The sequence below is a fragment of the Glycine soja genome, chromosome 13 (genome assembly GCF_004193775.1).
Source record: "Glycine soja cultivar W05 chromosome 13, ASM419377v2, whole genome shotgun sequence".
NCBI classification, from domain to species: Eukaryota; Viridiplantae; Streptophyta; class Magnoliopsida; order Fabales; family Fabaceae; genus Glycine; species Glycine soja.
This window is the reverse complement of record NC_041014.1, coordinates 26,298,156-26,304,155: the sequence shown is the minus strand read 5'-3', so window position 1 is coordinate 26,304,155 and position 6,000 is coordinate 26,298,156.

The following is a 6,000-nucleotide window of genomic DNA, read 5'->3' as shown; positions in this document are numbered from 1 at the left end:
GCCTTGACCAAATTGAATCTAATCCAAACATAAATTAAGTCCATTAGAAATTTTTAATTAAAAATATGTGTTTTAAAAGATATATTTTTAATTAAGTTAGGGTTAGTACGTAAAAAAACTTTTATTAAAAGATATACTTAAAAAATTATATATAATTTTTTTAGAAAAACCTAGATTCTAAGGCTAGGTGACATATATAGCTACATGACATATATGTGCTAATTTACTTTCTGCACCTCCATAAGAAATGGAGAAGATAAGAAGATTTTTACTGTGGTGACTCTCTGAGACTACTACTCTAGTTTTGAGAAAAGGAAGGATTCTTTTTGCAGCTTACATTTGAGAAAACGATGTAGATACATAACATAAATAAAGATACGTATTATGATAACACATTGATACTAATTCATTGATGTATACGTTAATAAAAAAAATAAACAAAATTCTCTTTTTTTAAGTATATAATTTTTGTTGGTGAATTCATAAAAACAGTCTCCTTTATATCTATTTAAATGAATTTATTTTATTTATTATTTATAAGAATTAATTTAATTGTAAAAAAATCAACAATTCTTAAATAAATTTAGATTTATAAAAAAAATTAAAATTAGTATCAGTACTATTAGTGATCAATAAAAATATCTATAAAAGGTAGAAAGCGAATAGAAGGGAAAAACTTCCAATTTTTATGATAAAAAATTCATTTATACCTGTTATTTCACAAGAAAAAGACCCTGGGATCGGTTAAATTTTAAATATTGAAATTTACCAATAGAGTTGTTATGTTTGCTCTTTATTAGAGTTAATTTAATTTTTATAGCACTATTGGAAGGGGTTGAAATTAAAGTGTCATTTGCATATAATAAAATTGTAATGACAAAAAAATAATGTTTTGTGGGAAAAAATGGTATTGTAATCAAAGACTTTTTGTATTTAACATTTATGAAATTATTAATGAAATTGCATCATTTTCTGCTTGATTGATTCATATGATATGTGGTGTGCTAAATTATCAAATATAAATTTCTAGTATGTTATTAAATTGCAATGTCTGAGAATAATTAATTTGTATGTGAAATGTGATGTGTGTTGAGTAAAAAATAACTTAAAAATCATATCCCCTGTTCAATGTGAGCCTAAACCCTTTAGCTTAATTCATTCAGACTTAGCAGACATAATTAGCAATGCAGGTTGATAGGAATTAGACAAAAAAAAATAAAACAGAAAACTAAATTTTAAAATGTAAATTTTAAGGCATTTTAAAAACTATGAATTGTCTAATAAAAAAATATTTATTTAAAATAATAACATAATTTACATATTAAGTCACCTAAAAAACATTTTTCTATATTATGTTTACTTAATCTGTAATTCATTAATTTTATACTAAATCAAAATATTGTATCATATTTACCAACCATTAAATCATATAAAAAATGCTTAAATTCTATAATTTTTTAACTCAATTTACACTCCTTATTTATTAATATTATATATTTTTTAGGTTAAATTGTAAAAATCTCATCGTAGATAAAATTCATTTAACCCACAAGGTTAAAAAGTCTGTAATTCAGATGGACTCAAAATATATTATATGGTTACAGGTTTTGCAAGTGGTCCACGGGCTGAAACCTAAATGCCCAGCTCTAGGGCCTGTCCTTTCAACACAAGGTGGGAAAAGGGCAACAAAACCACATTATTGGTTGACTTGGGGTGACAAACGTCCATATGTCATATTTCTCTATGCTTAAGCTCTTCTAGTTAGAGGCTAACGTGGCTTCCATGATGCCGGGAACAATTGGATTTTTGTACTAGTATTGTAATTGTCTTCCCAAGATTCGTAGACAAATGTTGTGTGCCTTGTTGGACGCTAATGTTGGTGGCCCCGGGACCCACAAATGTTGTAGACTCCTCCTCATTCAAAATCTGCCTCGTCCATAATTTGTTAAAGGATGTGTTTGATTTATATTTTTATTTTTTAAATAAATTTTAAAAATATATTAGGATTGATTTTTTATTTTTTACTTTTAAGAAATAAAAATATTAAAAATATATTTAAAAAAAAAATATATTTTTAGATTTATTTAAAATTATATTTCTTTTTATTATTTTATTTTTGGTTCGTTTAGAAAAATATTTTCATTGAAAATAAAAATAAAAATCCAATTAAATACATTTTTATCACCATTTTTTATTTTCAATGAAAATGAAAATAAAAAATAATCAAATCAAACGCCCTTGAGGCCATGGAGTTCAATATTTTCTTCCCAAGGTATTTTTGTGATTTTTAGCGGATCTGCATTGTTTGAATTTTGTGAATTTTACCATATCTATGTTGTTTGATTTTTGTGATTACCCTTAAAAATTTGTAACAGTTTTTTTATATTTTGTGGTGATTTTTTACTTTAAAAAAAATCATAAATTCAAATTTATCTGAATTTACGTTTAAATAAAAAGTAGCAAATTTCAATCGTATGTATATGAAAAATTACTAAATAAATTTTAAAAACGAATTCCGAATATCATTTTATTTACTAAGAAAAAAGACATATTTTAACTTTTTTATTACTACGCTGAGGAATTAATGTACTCGATAGTATTTTGATTATAAGAATTAATATCTACTCTTCAAGTTGGCAAAACAATGAATGATGCTACAAATTTTCAGGGATGTGAGAAGTGATGATGATTTAGTCATTCAATTGGTCTGTGTTTTCTTGAACGCTGGCCATGGACGATGACATAAATGAGTTTGATTAATTTCCTACGCCATTCATTATATGAACGTTGCGTCTGATTCTTGCTACCGGCTGCACGCACGCACAACACGTCACGCGTATTGAGAAAGGACTCATCATTATCAACATGGGAAATGTCACGTTAAAATATCTTCGCATTTTCCAATTTAATTATATATTAGTAATATATATTATTTGAATAAATTTCTCCATAAATATTTTTAAAATGGAAAATTATAAGTTAAAATAAAATAAATTTCTTTTATAAACTAAAATTAAATTATACATAAATTAATTTATACACCTGTTGTCCAACAACTTATTTTAACTTATTAGACAAAATTCATTTTTTTTATTTTCTTCTATGAATATTTGTTTATTCAAATAGGATCATATTATTTCAGTCATATGTTACTAGGGGTCAAGTAGTTTCTTTAAGAATAATAATTCTTGATAAAGTTACCTTACTCAATAACTTTTTGTATAAATTAAATGATTATATATCGAATATTTTTAGTATTATCTCAACTATCTTATACACTAAATTTTAGATAAACTAATGGAACATTTGTGATTAAGTAATCTTATAGTAGTTGACATTTACTTTATATTAAAAAATGTTAATACATTAAATTAAGCTTCCATCTTATTTTCATTCTATTTTTCTTATTACTTATTTGTATTATTAATATCAAATCACACAATAAACAGAGTATATATATAGTCTATCTTTTAGAGGATGGAATCAAGTCAAGTATGACTATCATAAATAATAATATTTTTTAAGTATTTAATGTAGTCACATTTTTAAAGTTGAAATTCAAAATTACAAGTTAAGCTGAAACAACTTATATCATTTCATTAATATGCATTCATAGTATTGAAGAAGAGTGTTGTTTTGTTTGATAAGCACAAAATACAATAGGATATAAGATCTTGTTTTGGTTTATAATTACTATTCGCAATACTTTAAACAATGATATATAGCTCATTTCATTCTATTCAATTCGATCCATTTTATTTTATTTCATTATGTTTGTGTCAAATGGTATATCTAATTAAGAGGCATTGTTGAGAACGTATATATAGTGTGTTTGGATAACAAACAAGCATTAATTTTATTTCATAAAATCATGGTGATACCATTAAAAGATAGAAACAATTATTTTACCATCATTATGAACAAAAATGATTATTTCTCAACATGATGCTAATCCAAAACACTCTAGCCGCTCGATCTCTACAATCTTAGTTTTGGTGGGGGAGCATTAGGATCAAAACCATTTGGTGACTATAGGCAACCTAGCTAGAATAAAGGCTTTAGCTTTTTACCCATTGCTGCTTGGCTTAGTGTTTTTTCAGGGATGTGGTACCAGTGCTGAAACACTCTCTCTCTCTCCTCTGAAGATAATGGTTCTGATGCGTCACAAGTTGTTGATGCAATTAATAACATTTTCTGGTAATATGGAGTTGATCTTTGATGATGGTTGATGGAGTTTTTCAGAAGTTTCAGAAACATAACTTTAAATAACACTACATTAGCACAGAAAAGAATAAAAAATGCTATACATCAAATGATTGCGGAATTTATCTTTGTAAAAAGTAAGTTTTATCTATCAAAAATTAAATTAATAAACATTACGAGTTTATATTATAAATAGTACAATTTATCATCCTTTAAGAAAAAGTACAATGTATCATATTATATATCATCATAGAAAATTATCTATACTATTTTTTTAATTTTTGTAATATATATATATACCATGTTTATTTCAATGCAATATATAAATAAAGACAAATATATTATATGAGAACTTGTAAATATTTTTTTTTTGACAGCATAACTTGTAAATATTTTAAAACAGATAATATTAAAGGATACCCGCACCATTTATAAAGGCTACCCACCTTTTTTCATTGGCTAACTACACTTTTTTCTATCACTCGTATCTAAGTTACCATTTAACCCTACTTTGAGATATTCTCAACAGTCAACACTTAAAAGGAGTGCTTTCAGCCTTTCACTACAATTATATTGAAGAATTGAGAAGCTCGTTTATTTTCACACTGGGCATAGTCAAACACTCAGAATTCTTTCATTTAAGACTATTGACCTTTATGAAACGTTTGAACATCGATCAGGATAAAAGGACCAATGCATTTGTTTGCTTTTTTTTTTTTTATCAGAATTCTGACTCTACTTGTGGGCTATATACGTGAGGCATTTGATTTTTAGTACCTTAACCCTAAACTTTAAATCCACTTGAATATTTACTATATGGATCAAATTTTTACACACCTATATATATATATATATATATATATATATCCCTAAGCATTATTAAAAAAATATGAGTAACTAGTTTTTTCTTCTTTTATTTATCTTGACCTTTGTATATGGGCTGAAATCTCTTGCACTCTTTTATTATTTCTTTCTTTGAATATATAAAATAAATAAAAAAGAGCAAATACAAAAATGGCATATATAGAGCTACAGAAGAATTACTTACAACTCGAACATTTATGGAGTAGTCCTTCCTTAATTATCTTCACTCGACTAGGTATTTCTATCAGAATTTTCACAAGTTTGATATCTTTTTGACCGAATTAATGGTTAATTAAGCTATTAATTGATTGACATTTTTTATAATGATATTAGTACCAAGTTATCTATGTGAAAAATGATGATAAATCTTCATTAAAAATCGTGAACACACATAAAATGAATATTTTTTTTTCATCACAATTTATTTTATATTTAAGAATTAATAAGAATTAAAATCTTATATCATTTGATTAAGGGATATAAATCGCTATCACTTGTGTTCACGACACTGTTAATTTATGTTCATGTTCATTTTTTTTTGAATTATTTATTGATACGATCTCTTGATGATTATTAGAATTCTACTTGGTCAAAATTCCACACCTTAACTATGTCATTTATTTTACAAAAGCATATATAAGCAAGAGTAACTAACAAACCATGCAGAACTGTATAAATGGCTGGCACCCATTTTATATATACTAAGGAAAAAAGTTACTGTATGTTTTTTTATTTATGTTAGTATTTTTTAATTTTTGTTCTTTTTAAGTTTTTTTTTTTAATTTTAATCTTTATAAGTTTGTGTTTTTTTAATTTTATTCTTTGTAAGATACTTTGTTTTTTTTTTTAATTTTTATAAGTTTTCATTTTTTTAATTTTGAGCTCTGCTGTAAGCGCAAACTTATAAACACTATAAATGAAAAAATTAAAATA